This window comes from Temnothorax nylanderi, unplaced genomic scaffold, assembly GCF_030848795.1.
Source record: "Temnothorax nylanderi isolate EJ_2023f unplaced genomic scaffold, tnyl_v1.0 TNYL_tig0044_pilon, whole genome shotgun sequence".
In the NCBI taxonomy this organism is placed as follows: domain Eukaryota; kingdom Metazoa; phylum Arthropoda; class Insecta; order Hymenoptera; family Formicidae; genus Temnothorax; species Temnothorax nylanderi.
Window position 1 is genome coordinate 1308419 of NW_027249106.1, and position 16834 is coordinate 1325252.

Here is a 16834-nt window from a genome sequence, read left to right on the forward strand (position 1 = left end):
GAGTAAAAGAAGTTAATCATCGAGTCGATCGATCTCCATGTTACTATCACTTACCCTCGAATTTACGTTCGATTTTAAACGGAGGGGACATCGAACGGCGAGGAACAACGATCTTCAGCGAGCACTTCCATTCCGTTTATTAAAATCCACATTTTCTCTCTCAGCGGGGGTGACATTCGCGGTTTTACCAACCAGGAAACGCAGGATAGGGATGCGCCCTTAATGCACATTTCGTGCGAATCCGCGTTCTGGAGGGTGGAAGCGCTTTGCGAGCGCGGATCGCGCGATAAAACGTGGAACATTAAAAAACGCCCTACGGCTTTCACTCTTCGCTATAAAGGGAACGGCATATCCATCCTTCTCTCGTACTCTCACAATTCCCTTCCTTTTACGCGTTTATCCATATCGCAGCTTCCTTTTTCATTCGCCTCCCTCGATTGGATCGACAGACGAAGCGAGATGCATACCTGCGATCGCGCACTTCACGAAAATGTTCGAATTATGGAAATTATAACGCGCCGAGCTATACAGATGGGCTCGAAAGCTTTTTTTCGGAGAACAGAATATCTCTAAAAGAGATTGGTGGAAAGCTTTTAAATTCAGCAGAGAGAGGTATTTCTAAATTCTATTCCGATTGAAATAATATACAGATTCAATCATATACTTAAACAATTTCGATTCCCATTTAGTTCGAATTTAATAAATGCGCAATCCACATTCACACTTAAAAGGTCAGATCATGAAATGCATCCAATTGCAGAAAACTAGTTCAATAACAGCTACGAGGAAATAATTATATGTGAATGCAGTATTCAATATATAAACATTTTACGGATATTGTAATTTTTCATTTGTGCAATTTAATCATTTATATTTCTAATTAATGAATGTGATTAATGATGCTTTCTATGATTCAATATCAATTACTTTATCATTAAGTTGATATAAATTTTACTTTAATTAATTTTACTCTAATTAATCTTCTAACTTTTTATTCGATTAAAAATAGTTGTCTCTCTCTCTTTCTCTCTCTTTTACACAACACATGTACTTGATTGTACACCACAAGTTCGTAATAAACAGTTCATAATAACCCCATCTCGTGGTCTTGTTGCAAGAAAATATTGCGTCAGTAATTCGAGGGCAATAAGGACGAGGCGAGAGAGCAACGGAGCCGCGTAAACAGACGCATCGCGCATCGCTCGCAGAATGCACCTGCACACAGCTCGGCCACTATTTCTGGTCGCGTACGATGGCACCCGCTCGCTCCGGACACTTCACGCGCCGCTGAAACGACGTTATATTTACCGCTTCCTCGTGCCCGAGCTCGGGACGCTTCTCGGCTGCTCCTCCTCGTTCTGGGTCAAAAGTCTCGCCACCGACGACGGAACGAAGGAAGCCGAGGGGAACGAGCCGCCTCCGTGAGAACGAATTTCTTTGTCGGTGGGAACCAGCGACAGAACGCAGGTGCATAATTACCGATTTTCGCAATTAACTTGATTTACAGCTATGCAAATGTAGATGAAAAATCTACATTTGAAATCCAAATGAATTTAATCGCTCAAAATGATTCTTGAACCAATTGAGGAAAGTTTCTGACGAGAAATGTGGATATACGATAAGAAACTTGTTGCAAGTAATGTAAAGAGTGAAAAATTGTATTTGAACTATTTGAAATTTGAAGTATTGAGAGCAAATAGAAATTATTAATTAAGCCCTAAAACTTTTGAAATATTTATATGTTTCTCTCTCATAGCACGTTTTCTTCCTAAATTATTTAATGACCGTATAATGATAAGCTTTAAATAATTAAAATACAAGAATCTCTGCGGATTAATAATAAATTTTACGAATTGACACTTAAAATTTCACTTATAATAACAGAGAATATCTTCAATGCACACATGCGTTTATCTCAACAGCACTTATCTCAGCTCTCTCGTTGCGCTCAAGTCTTCTATGTTTCCTGCCATCGCATGCTGGACAACCGGGTCGACAAACAGGACTCGAAAAAGCGAAGGCCACGAGGACACGTCAGTCTCCGGTCTTAACGACCCTCGCAGGAGAAGAGGTGAAAAAAGGCTGAAGGCACGGCGACGTTGCGCGACGACGAGACATATAATATCGCGAAGGGAAGCGGAACGCTTGGAAAAACACTTTGCCCGATCTTCGAACGATAACTACTTCCGGCCGGATGTGCCACTCACGAATACCGAATATCTCTCGCTCGATGCACAGGGTGGAATGCGAAACGAAGGGCGGGCGAATCATCTTCCTATACTCCTTTCGCTCGTCTCTCATGACTTTCAATTTTACCTTGATAAACGCGAGCCGGATCGCGCGGTCGATGAATCGACAGTTTTAGAAGATTCTCTGAAATGACAAGACGAATCAAAGTATTTGAAGGCAGGATATTTGAATAAAATATTGAAACTCTGTGTGTGTGTGCACCCCCCGTAGATTCTCTTGGCACTTCTTATGGTGCCGTGCTAATTTCGAGCTTTCGAAATTCAAGATCGAAAAACGTGACTCTCAACCCAAGACAGTCAAAGGTTCTCCAAACAATAACTTTCCTAATTAAACATTTTTATAATCAACAATGAAAATTATTAATCTGTTTTGTCTTACGTAACCGATCAAAAATTGTAATAAAATAATTTCAAAAACTATTCCTATATTTAGAAAAATAGCCAAATATGTTTTTATCTTATTACTATTTTCATGTATTATCCTAAGCATTTCAATTAATTTATCGCTACCACGACTAAAGGATTGTGACATGCTAAACAGAGTGCAAGTTAATTCGCATCGTCGCCTTCCGCATCGTTATTCGAAAATCGCGCAACCGGCTTCGCCGTGAATGAACTATAGGAGGTCAAGCGCGGGCCCTCGTAGACACCCGTTAGAGCGACAACTACGGCCGGTTTGGAGTGTCATGCATCAGCGAATGATTACCGGTGATTGTCAGCACTCGCTAACTTACAAGCGACAATGACTTGGTCAACGTTCGGCGAGTACGCGTGACATGCAGCGTTGCATTATGCAAATGAAGATAGTTAAAGCGAATTAACGTGTATACATGAGAAATGCGTAAGTTTAACGAAAAACATTGACATTCTCTTCCCTGTCTCTATCTATTTTACTCGACGTCTTTTAAGGATACTCCTCCGCGAGATGCACCGCGAGATGAACGAAAGCGCGGTGCGTTTCTCCGCGTTCCGGAAAATCTATTTCGGAGTCGCGGTTCGCGCATCGCGGTACGTAATTACCAGCTGAATCATATAGTCGAGTGCCCGCTATAACTCTAGGCGAGGCCGATAGGCGACTCGCGGCCCGAGTCGTGACTCATTGCGCTGTTGACAGAGTCCGCCTCGCAACGTCTTCTATCCAGGTCGGTTATAAATTCGTTCTCCTCGGGGTGGACGGGGTGGAATTTTCTCTCCCTTCACTCTTCTCGGGATCTAACGAAACCGCGTACCGGATTAAATCGAACGCACTTTGCGAGTAGCGAATTCCGCGTGTTACGTCGGACGGACAGGAGTGATTCTAGCGATCGGATTAATCGTCTTCTCGAGCTAGCAATTAAGCGCTACCCCGTAATTAAGCGCGGAGGTGCAACATATGCTCGTAATTGCCACGTGCGTTGCTTTTGCTCACCAGTGATGAACTTATCACGCGCGATGCTTGAAAGAACGACGAACGATATAATCGCCGAGTATTTACAATGATTTCCAATTCAAGCCAGTTTCATCCTTCATTTCACATTTGCTAATTAATAGTTCAAAAAAATATTTTTTAATTTAAATTTTGATTCATCCTCTAGTCCTATTCGTCCGCGATTATATGACTTTTATTCCCTTTTACAAAATTCTGTCCGTAAGATATAGTCGTTGCTATATTATTCCGTGAAATCTTAGACTGGAAATATAATACAAATACTCTTCCTATGTATCGCAACGAAATAAAGAATTGCAAACGCGTGTTGTTTACGAGGTAGGCGTGTAAGCTGCGCGTAACAGCGGCTATTCATAATTCATAGTCTCTAGTCGATTGTGGCGTAAGATTTATATGCGGCGAGTTCTCATCGTCGGCAATGAAAATCAGATTTGTAACCGCGAAAGCTTCCGGTTGACAGCCACGAAGTCCGTCCGAGGTAATATTCAGCCATCGTCGCGGCCGCGTCCGATAGCATTAAACCGGCGACCTCATCGCGCCGCGTATTACTATTTGGAAAGCTGCATAATGTATGAAGAGATATTATCGCGCGACCCTCGCACACGCCGGCGTGCACGTGGCATTTCACGCGACAGCCTCTCCCAACAGCTCTCCCGCGGGACTGCTTTTTGCCGGAGATAATTATAACTCTCGAATCCTCGGAGCACCACGTGATACGGAATTAGGCCGATGAACCGCACCGATTGGTACTTGAAATTTTTACGTCATCATTATTCTTCCGATTGCTGAAGTAAAATAAAATTCGAGCTCAGCTATAAGCTTAGTTATGTAATCTTACTACACCGCATCAGCCTTGTATCAACTTCGATTCTGATCGAGACGACCCTTATGCAACAAAATAATTGCGGATTAGTTATTTATAATTATTTATGAAAAATGCAATTAGAGGCAAATTTGCTTCAGATAAAGTAATTGTTTAAAGTATAAATGTAAATTTTCTTCGAAGTTAAAAAGTTGAATACATGCTATTCCTATAAATAAATAAAATGTTTAACCCTTAAATGCCACCCGGGGTCCAGCGGACCCCAGACCCTTTAGAATGATATATTTTCAAATGTTTCCGCCAAATATGGAGATCATATTTATTTATTTATTATTTTTTATTTTTTTGATTTTGGAGCCAACATTTTAACTGTTGGTGATCTTAATTTTTTACACTATGTTGAAATTGAAATTTTAACAATATAAGCATTTTATTCTCTTTTCTAAGCCTTGAACAACATTGAAAATAATTTTCATAACTAAATATCAAAAAATCAATAAGTAAGGAGACATTTTTCATGCTGGGGTCTTGTAGACCCCATGTGTCATTTACGAGATTCTTGAGAGGTGTGGCATTTAAGGGTTAAAAGTAAGATTCATTACCAAATAAATACTTTCTTCATTGCTACATATAATTTATACCAGAATCCATAATCATTTACTATAGGTAGTACGCGACTAAATTCTTAAGTACAAAGATTAATATCGAGAGATTCCCTTTGTGCGATCATTTTACGAAACTTACGTTCGGGGAGAAACCTTAAGACCATGCCACTCCTTTATTCTCCAGATGGCAATAAATTCGCCGATAAAGGATTGATAAGACGCCTTGCGAAATCCTGATTCGCGGGATACTGTCCCGGATATTTGCTCGCTCGGTCACGCGAAACGAAAAAGAGGAGACTGGCGCGAATCGTGTGGATTTATCGCGCGTGGGAGGTCGACGGGATGTAATTTCGATTTTTACGCATACCGTCGAATTTCCCGAGATGCGCGAGAACGCGTTCTGGACGTTCCCGTCGCCGTTCGCGTCCTCCATCCCCGGGGGAAAACATTCGACGAGCCCATTGAAACAACAACGGCCTACCGCCCATGCCGGGGGCGAATTTATCGAGAACAATTTTCTACGCTCGCTCGCTCTCCGATCGCGCTTACGTTCGTACACGCAGATACGAGAGCCCGGACGCATACGGATGCGTGAGAGAGCCGCGTGGGTTACCTCCCACGCATGCACCGGGCGGACTGCTCCGCTTTATCCGTCTGTTCGAGGCGAGTCGCGCCGACGATGGTAACGACGATCGAAAGAGACCGGCTTGGAAAAAGGCGTTACGTACCTCGAAAACTGGTCGCGTTCGTCGTCGTGATTCGATAAGCCTTTTAAACGCGACTAAAAAAGCACCCATCGAGTGCCCTTGGTGCTCGTGCTTGTCGGACATGCGGTGTGGTCCATTGGTAACACTTTGGGTGACCAAGCGGACTAGTTTTAGTACGACAGTCGCTGAGCGTATCCGCAATGGTTACGGGGCCATTGGTACCGCGGTCAATGATGCTCACGGTTGAAAATAGACTAACTATTCCGGGACAAAGAGGATTATGATATACCCTAACAGTCGTATTTTTCGCTCGGCAAAATAGCGACTCTCGTAAAAGTTCTGCTTTCTGCTTGGTCAACGGATATATTTCTACATGATATTTTTACGAGGCATATCCTACGATTTATTTGTTACTTTCGATTGCACGTAAAACATATCGTCGTCAAATAGAAATGGAAGAAGGAAAAATAAAAAAAAGTCTCGCAGATTCCACGAGGGTCCGAAATAACTTTACGTGATAGCGTTAATTACAGATTGACAAATACCTCGTTACTCTTTACCATTATTCTGACGATGGGAAAGGAGAATTTAGTTTAGGATGGTTAATGCCCACTGACGATGGTACATTAAGGGCGGGATGCACAGTTTGTGTAATTAATTGAATTTTGTCTCTCTATATTATAGATTATACTCTCTCTATACACAGAGAGAGAGAGAGAGAGAGAGAGAGAGAGAGAGAGAGAGAGAGAGAGAGAGAGAGAGAGAGAGAGAGAGAGAGAGAGAGAGAGGAGGGGAGTCGCCTAACTCAGGCCTCGTAGTTGCAGCTGAGCCTAAACATGGCTGGATTACACAACGAATTTAGGCGCATCTCATTATCCCTATTAAGTATGGCAATAGCAATACAATAGTGCGCCAACAATAATATTGCCCGTTACGGAATATGTACACACGAAATGCGAAGCAATCCGACAAATGAAAATATTACATCGTGGTAATATAGTTTGCGTAACGCGAATTCGAGTACTATACGCTACAGATTCAGTTACATTATGACCATTATGTTAACCAAATATCCTCTAGCATTCATCTCTCACCTTTCTTCACTTTATCGCTAATAGCCCTCTGTTCCGATCTGATTTCTCATTCGAAATCGTGTATCGAACTAAATGTACATTTTATTCCGTTCTAACCGTTTCGATCATTTCTATATTATTTATTACATATGTATATTTTACATTCTGTCTCTATATATTCTACATTCTGCTTTACATCTATCATATTCCATTTCTTTTATAATTTCGATTATTCGAAATTTAAGCTGACAGAATATTTGTCAGCTTATCTAGCTTGGATCGTGACGTCAGATTTCTTCGTAAGGTAATTCGAAAATCGGTAGGTACCATTCTGGGATTAAGAGGGCTCTCTCGTTCTTCTCTCGATGGACGATCGCGCGAGTATGCGCATACCTGATCGCCCTAAGGTACTCAAGGTACCAAGGTACAAGCGCAGAGTAACCTGCCGCGCGTCGTGCAGCTGCGCCACGCAATCGGCGGGCGCACTCGCGGCGGGATCGTTACTCGTCATTACAGAGTTACACGCTCGAATGGCCGACGTTACAAATTACAGAGACGGCCAACCTACTCCTTCTCCCCTTCGTCCCCATTCTCTTCCTCTCTCTCTCTCTCTTTCTCCTTCGCTAACTGCCTAACTGCCGTTCGCGGATAAGCGACGACGACCACCGACGTCTCTCTTCTGCTACGCTGGTGGAATCGCGAGAGCATTGTTATCAGGATTATCCACATCCGCGACGACTCGCCAAATTAACCAGAACGCCACTCTCGTGACGCTCGACAACCCCTCGAGCTCGCCCGTTTTGCACTGTGAGGATAATCTGCCCGCGTTGTAAGGGACTGTAATACGTCAGATTGACGTTCCGCACTGCGATACTGTTACATTCGAGCTCTTTGTGGGACGTAGAATGGAGGTAATTGCGATAACAATGCAGCGAGCATAACACGCGATGTTTCGCGGTTATCTCTTAATGCATTTGTGACGCGGTATTAATTTAATATGTTCAACATTTTTGGTTATGGATTTGTTGCAATCATTAATTTTAATGACGAAAACTATCACAGTGTCACAATTATGTTTACCGAGTGCAAATGTATCTGATTCTGGATGCGTGGCTCTTTAATTTGCAAAAACTGCAAAAGCAGAAAAATGATTTTAATAGTTTCAAATTAAATATTGTTAAAAGATAATATTAAATTTTCTCTAAATGTCTCTGCCTAGAAGGAAAAAAGTTAATCGAAGGTATCGAAAATATCCAATATATTGCAAGAGGATATCAAAAATTCGTCTCATGCAAGAATTAAGTTTGCTGTTTATTGACCAACGGGGGGCTGCATCTTAACTTTAATTGCAATGCGGTCTCGTCGCTTACCATGAGATTACTTAGACGAAACTTTGCGTGCCATTAACGCCCGATAACGATCTCTCTCGCAGGGCTTTACAAACCTCCATTACATGTATCTTGTTACGATCCTCCAGAGTATACATATTAAACTGCTTTCTCATAGGTGCAACGTAGATTATGAATAAAGTAACGATACAATGATGAATAATACAATTATTATTCATCATTGATAATACATTACATTCAATATAATCCGTCAAATGTAAAATATTTGCAGGAAATCGTAATTTTTCTTCTCCATTTTTTTTAAAGATCTTTATAAAAAAATTCATTATCAAAATTATCTTAACTTTTAATCTTTTTGGTACATTGTCATTCAAGTTTTACTTTATAATATTATCCCTGCTACATAATAAATAAGTTGATACACCGTTCTCGCTAGATATTACTTAGAGCATAATTACTCACGACTCATCCCACGATTACAAGATTTGCACGCAGTTTGCACTCTCTTGTGCATTAACACCAAACAAATTTCGAGTGATTATTTACGAGGAAGATCTCGAGACGAGAATGCTAGAAGATGATGAGACGAAGGGAATGCGAGAGAAACAGATGCATTCTCTTTCTCTCTCGATGCCAAACATAGGATGGAGTTTCCACGGGGATGCTTTCGCGTAACTTCATTCGGCGAGCGACGTCCCGACGGATTCGCCGCTCGCACCACCACCACCGCAAGCTCGCCGGTCCGTGTCTAATTAGTAATTACGATTCATGAGAGCGGCGAGCTCCGTTAATCCCGTATCGCCTCCTTGCTGCTGCGCGCCCGAAATCGCGAAGGCAATTCTATACGCGCGAAACGAGCTATTAACGGGCGACAGAATTAATAATGCGAATAATCGCACTCGTCGCCGATCATTTCTCGACTTTAACAAACGAGCGCGGAGGACGGTCTCTTTCCCGAGAGAAAAATTACTTCGATCTAGTTTACTCCATTGCATTCGTTTAACCCTGCTGTGTAATATTACAAAAGAAACTTTTAATTCCCTCTCAATATCGAAGAATAATTTTAATATTTCCCAAAAACTAGAACGCAATTATAAATTCCATGTTTAAGCAAGAGGGATTTAATATCTTGTTACCGCGATATGTAAATGTATTTATTGCGCGACTAGTGTGCTATGCAAATAAAAAGCTGGAATGTTGGTTTTGCATATGTTTGCTCTCTGTTACGGCAGTGGTTTCCAAACAATGGGAATGTTCCCCTTTATAGGGGTGTATAAACGAAACTGCGATAGGGGAAACTGGTCGTTTTCTCACGGGAAAAGAGAAACACCGAAATCATCAAAATTCTTCGCTGTGCTATAAATGACATATATATTTGTGTCAAGATGTAATTAAATAATATATAAAAATCTATTTGTCTAAATTAGAAAAGCCGTTCAGTAGTACAGATTTTTTTGCTAATAAAATTTGCAAGAATTACACCAATAAAATATAACTGCAATTTAAAAACATGGAATTCTTTAAAGGACTTCGTTATAAGATATTTATTTATTTTTATCGATATTTATACGATGTTCGAAACGTACAGTTCAAGTCAGCAGAATATATGTCGCAATACATCTCGACGCTTTTTAATCATGCAGTACAATGGTCCACGTTGTAAAACAACAATCGAGAAAATAAACACAGCAATTTATACACCAGTCACGTACCACCCACTAAACCATTCTTTAGGATTTAGCGTTAAGCGATTTCAGTGTTGCAACTAACGTTTGCCTACACACAAATCTTTAGTCTTACTTTATTATCCCGTGATCAGTGGAGTATATTCATTGCCCATTCCGTCGTAACTTCACGTAAACCCTTTACGAATTTACGCGCAAACGCATATTACAGCGTTTTTTACTTTTCTTTATGTATAACTTATTTTTACCTTGCATTCTTTTTTGTTTTTGAATCAGTGACAGTTAATATATAGCTTTAGATGACAATAATGCCACATTATTAGATAACATTAAGAAGAAATAACACGTCAAATCAATTTAAAAATGAGAAAAGCGAGTTTATAATGAAGCAGGGTCTCCTAAATTGGAATCTTGAAGACACAATTATCAAAATTAATTAACTGAGGTAAAAAAAACATCAAAGTTAAAGGTCGAGGGCTATGAGAAATCTGAATATCGATTTCCTCCGCACAACATTCCCTTAGCGCGCGAATGCTTCCTGACAATTCTGATCAAAGGCCCACCACACTACCGTATATCTCGACGGTCCATACGCGACATATGCAGGCCGCGAACGCCAATTCGATCTCTCGACGGACCGCAGCTGCGGCTGTCTTCAAAGGAGAGCCGCGCCATAAAATTGTAATACGGTCGATTAACGCGCTGGTCGACGAGGAAAACATCAGACACGGTCGATCGCGCGAAAATCCGACGACCGTGTGGAGGGAACGTTTCCATTAACGAGCAATTAAGAGTTTCATTACGATTTTAAATTTCGTTTAATCGCTGGCTTCATTCCGTCGTGCACTGTACTCAATCGTTTGCTTTGTAAAAAAAGGTTATATCGAGTATAAAAGGCTTTATCTATCATTTTGTTAAAATTATATAACATAATTATATACATATACGCCTCACTTGATCTCGCAAAACATAGTTTATTAATAACATAGAAAATATAATTTAAAAATACACTAGTAACGTGAAATAAAAATACGACAAACGAAATTAACATCTTAAATTGAATGTAATTCAAATAATTAATTTTCATAATATGGAAATTAATTTGAGTAATTTAATTATAAAAGTAGATACATATATGTGTGTGTGTGTGTGTGTGTGTGTGTGTGTGAGAGAGTTAATTAATATATTTAAAAAATGCCGAGCCCATGCATGTAAGAATTCCGCTTGTCATAATGTTGGATGGACTCGTGTAAATAATAAAAATTGCACGTAACATCCGCGCAGTATATTATCTTCCGTACGAACGATAAGCAAATATCCGGAACTGCATCTAGATATTGCATATGGAAATTATATGCGGTTCAGCTGGTAGAAGCACTTTTCTGTTATAAACGAGCGACTCTACGATACAACTTCCTGTTCGATACGACGAAAATCTCTTTAGATGGACTAGCCGTAAATTAAAGCAACGACAGACGACGGTAGCGAAACTGGCTCGAGAAAAGCATTTATTTTAATTAAGGTCGGCCGCGCTCCCTGTCGTCGATGCTTTCAGGCGTCAATCTGAGTCAGTGTTGTTATCACGCGTTATGTCAATACCTTGCGCAACGTACTTAGCTCGAGAAATACGTATGCCATGGTACACGTCTCTCGAGTCGAGAATTAATGGCGCACCGCTCCTGGAGAACTGGCGCCGCGTTATGACGATGCCGATCGATAGGATACGAGACTACAATATCGACATTTGATCGAGCGAGATTGAGCACGCCAGTTTTTACGACGGTCCTTAGATTATTTTTATCCCGATCGATTCCGCGCGAAAGCATCGTAAATTTAAAGACACACTATAAACGGATAGCCACAGCACTGCGCTATAAATGCAACCCATCAAATTTCATGTGCAATATTTAAAGAACGTGTCACCGAAAGTATCGCAACACCAATCGGGTCGATTGAAGATCAACCGTGTTATATCGCGGGACAATCAGTGAAGGATCGGTAAATGATAAAACGATAAGAGAATGATAAAATGACGGACTCATTATTTCCAAACTGGAGTACGAAGTTAAATCTATGTAAATCATCTTCAGACTAAAACGGCACTTACAGTGGCATTAGTCCCATTATTGAAAATCAATGTAGTAAATTTGAACGTAGAGTACCATAATTTCTACTTGTATTCGGGTAACGCAAAATCAAATTATAATTCAAAAAATAAATCCAAAAAATACGAAGCAATTTCAATTATATATTTAAAAAATTTTGCTTCTGCTTCCTTCTAGTATACCTATTATAAATATCGATAGTCTCCACAAAAAGCGTACGTATGCACGCATGTATGCGCTTCATTCACGCTCGCTTGCACGAGTTCGTCTCTTCTTTCTCTTAGCACCTCTTTACCTCTCCTCCCCTCTCCTCACCCCCTACCGACATCGGCGGTTATTAGCGATGCACGCGTGCAACGAACGATGTGCATCTGCCCGCAAGCTGGCGGCCGGCTGGCATTAAGCGGAAAAGCAGGACGAGGATTTATGTCGTGTTCGCGGTCGGCGACGCCGATATAAACGACGTTGTGTGCCTGTTAAACGGCCGCGGATTCCTCGGTGGTCCGATTCTCTCTTCCAGGGGACCAGAAACGCGGGTCGATTTACGCGTCGCCGCGAAATTGCATCGACTGCAGTCGCGAACCATTGTAACTATGGCCCGGCGACGGCGACGCCGCGAAAAAGCTTTAATCACGCCCGCGAAACGGCGCACGTACATGCGCAAAAACGTCGACCGTTCTCGTAATATACAGAATTTGTGGCGACCTGACAAGAAAGATTAACTCCCATGCGGTTTTCTGTACACAGTGCTTCATCGTACAATGATTTGTAAAAGCGAATAAGCTCTTTAACTAAATACGGCATTTCCCTTGCTCGTCTCTGCGCGATCAATGCACAAGTTACTATGAATTATATAATTGAATTATCCATATCGCTCGAATAGTTATTAAAGAAATTTAAGAAAGATTTCGTTACAGATATTTTTGTTGTAAAAATGTAGCTTAGCTTATATTTAATTTAAATGAATTATTTACACATATAAGAAGAAATGATTGATACGCGAGCGAGAAGTAGACTATCATTTAAGTTCTGTCTGTCTATGTCTGCCTTTTCTACTCGCCGGTTTTCAACTGAGGATATCACTACAATGGTGATCAACAGCGACGAAACAGATGTCACATCGTTCGACCATTGTCCGATCTGATCAGTCAAGTACTAGTCATCATTTGTAGGTCGTGTTACAATGACGTTATGTACTGTAGTGCAGCGGTATTATCCCGCGATAAGATCGATAGAAAGTGTATGACGGGCGCCTATTATTCGCGCTGATCACTTGTTATTGATCACGAGCCTTGTGACCGATGGCGAACCGGACGGGGAAGCGCGACACGATTTTTATAAAGCGAATAATGGGACTTTTCTTCTGCCGGGAAAAAGAGAGAATCCGAACTTGGAGGAAAGTTCTGCCGATTTTCTTTCGCGACAATAGCGCCGACACAGGTATTACGACCCGTCGAAAGAACAATGAGGTACCTCGGCCGTTGTATCGACTCACTCTTCCTCGTTTTCGAACTAATTCGTGTTGCCTTTGTTCAACTGCAACCGGCCAGAAACATCTTCGTACCGCATTTACGCAAGTTCCGACGTCTCGTTCGTCTTGGGACGCATTGAGGTGAATTTATTCGGGGCATTTATTTTGAGAACGATGCGATCTGAATTCCAAACGTTTCACATTTATCATTCGAGAGAATTATCGTAATTAACGAACGATTCATCGCATTAGCTCTTAATGGAGTTTATCGATTTCTATTTCGACATAATAATGTTGTCCGCTTTATCATACAATAACGCAATGCGCCATTTCTCTTTGCTTTTAGGTCTATTCTCAATTGACACACATAGCGATCTGTTTAGCGATGCAATTATTACGAGAGCATCGTAAATCAGCTTTATCGGGCCGAGCGAAGCTCGAATTCAATAGCGATCTTAAACTGCATACGGGTCATTAAACAATAACACAGTGCTCGATCACGCGTCAAGCAATCGTCCAAGCTTTCGCACTCGACGTGTCGCTTTATGAGCCGTAGATACCAAATCGACGTGTAGTAAATAAAAGAACAATCGAACCATCAACCAATTTCACGCACGCAACAATGCATCCAGGCAAAACAGTCAGGTATACCTATAGAATGGTCTACTGCAAAATTTTAATGATGTATTATCTGAGAATTAAAAATAGAGATTATTAATAGAACTTGATAAAACTGTCACGACAAGAACAATTTTCGAATAAATAAAATTAAGAGTAGATAGCTTCTCGTGATTACGAATTAATTACTGATATCAGAACTTATTATGTAATCACTAAAACCACAAGATGATATCCTATCGTATCCATATTTTTATTCTAAAAGATTAAACTCATTCAAAGTAAAATTGATTGTATAATTTTAGGCAGTAAGCATAAAATAATCGATTGTTGAAGTCTGCGGTTGTAAAACAAATTCTATGATATTATTATAATCAATGTTAACGATCAGTATCGGCAATCATTTAACTTTAATCAGCCTCGATCGACCAAGGAGACGACAGAAAAAAGGAGCCCCCGATATCGGCACTCCTTTCGATGCGAGCGTGGAGAAAGGATAAGACCGAAACTCGTTTCGGGAGTGCCCTTAGGGCCTCATCCGGAATAATTGACCAGAGGAGGAAGACTTCCCCGCCTCCATCCTCTTCCCCTTGCCACCTTCGTCGTCAATGGATAATTTGCTCTTTACTTCTCCGCCCGTACGGCTTATCCGCATCCATTTTGATGCAAAGCCCTTACAGTACGATCCGATATCGCGCTCGATCACTTCGGTAACAGAAAAGAAGGACGATGACAGGCAAGCTACCATGATTGTGTGTTTGGCGATTGTGAAGAAGAAGCACCGCGTATCGTTCAAACTACTCTCTCTTATTTATGCGAAGTGCAATGAAATTTAAAAGATTTTATGCGACGGTTATCTAACTTTTCAGCAACTTGAATAAATTAATGTTGTTCAACAGAATATAATTTTCTAATTTAATTCAATTTAATTTAATTTCTCATATGCAGAATTATAAATTAAAATTTTTCGTACATTTGACGGCTTGCAATATCAAAATTATTTAAAATTTTCTTCATTATTTCTTTTTTATTCAGTGAGTATTCATAAAAAGTGTTTTCAAAACTTTAAGATTCACGATAAACACGTAATGTGTAAGAATTAAAAAAAATATAAACTTTTCTGAAGATTTTCTTTTTATACGGCTATATCGCAGATTTTTATTTAAATTACATTACGTTTAACCCCCTGCCCTTTTCGAACTTTATGTCGACCGTATAGATATCTCAGCGGATCATCCTCGCTATTTCGACAGACAAGAGGGGCACTCGGTTTTTAGGGTGCGGCCCGCTATTCCGGAAAAGAGCATACCGTTGTCCCCCTCCGGTACCATTTGGCCAAAATGGTCGTTGGAATGAGATTATCCAGTAATGGCGCGGGTGCCAAAGAAAGCCACGTATACAGAGTGGGTCTCAAATCTGAAGCTTATCGTATCCAAGTGGCTAAGTTAAAAACGAAGAGAAGTTCGGGGCCCGACGAATGCTCTTATCATTTAGTACTCTTTACGTAACCGATTTCATGTGTTAAAACAATATATCCTTTAAATGTTATCCATATAAAATATAATTGTAGTTCTACATAAGAGACGCGATAGCATTTCACGCCAAGCATATTTTTCGTATAAAGTAAAGAAATACATCCTTTCGTGAACGAGACGTTACTTATAGCATATTTTGTTACGGTAATAAATCGCTTGTCTGGAAATAAACCGTGCTCTTTTCATATAGTCAATGTTTTATATTTCTTATCTACCGTACGAATTTTTTCTCAAGAATTTTTTATGACAAAACAGCTGTTTTTTAAGTTAATTTTTTATTTGCAAACTTTAGAATGGATATTCTTCTAGCACAGATATTAAACAGTTGCGATAGTTGTTGAAAGGTTTTAAAGCAGTTGTAAAGATTTTCCAAAGATATTGATCACATAAAACGTAGAATCGAATTTTTGACCAAACTGCCAAAGTTTTACAGTCAATTAGAGAGAATACCATCGGCAATCGTGCAGACGATCATTTGTAAACAGCATGTAGTATATATTTACGATCCGAAAGCGATTTATTTCGACCACATTAATTTCAGACGATCGAGACGACGATCGATATCGAGTCGTTTCGACGATGGCAGTCGTCCTCGAGATTACAAATTGATCGTAAAATGTCGCGCGCGTTCAGCAAACTATAAAGACGATAGAACGCGAGCGATCAAACAAGCAGTCGCGGAATCGGAGTACGCGATACAAATTCGCGTTCGACGCGAATCAATTCAAACATCGCGTGACACTAACAATAAAACGAACGACGCGAGGCATCGTCGTCATCATCTCGATCTACATGAGCTTTCGGGCTTTTGTAAGGGAGATTTTACGATGGCGCCTTTACGGGATCGAGTGAATAAGCGGCGTGAATTTATAGTTTCAGTGCATTTATATATCTATATCTATAAACTATACGCGATGCTTGGCACGGAACATGTAACGGAATCGATTTCTTCTTACTATCGTCTAGAGAGAGGAGAGAGAGAGAGAGAAATTCCTACTTGAAATGCGAATAATATCTGAATCTTACTTCGAAATATAAAGATATTTAAAGTTGAATGCTAAAAGAAGACTTCTAAAATAATGTAAATTAAAACGCGATTATTTATAACGAAATTTAAGATAATGATTAAATATCGAAAGAATTATATCTGATGGAGAGAAAGCAGCGAAAGAAAAAGCAGCATTAAAG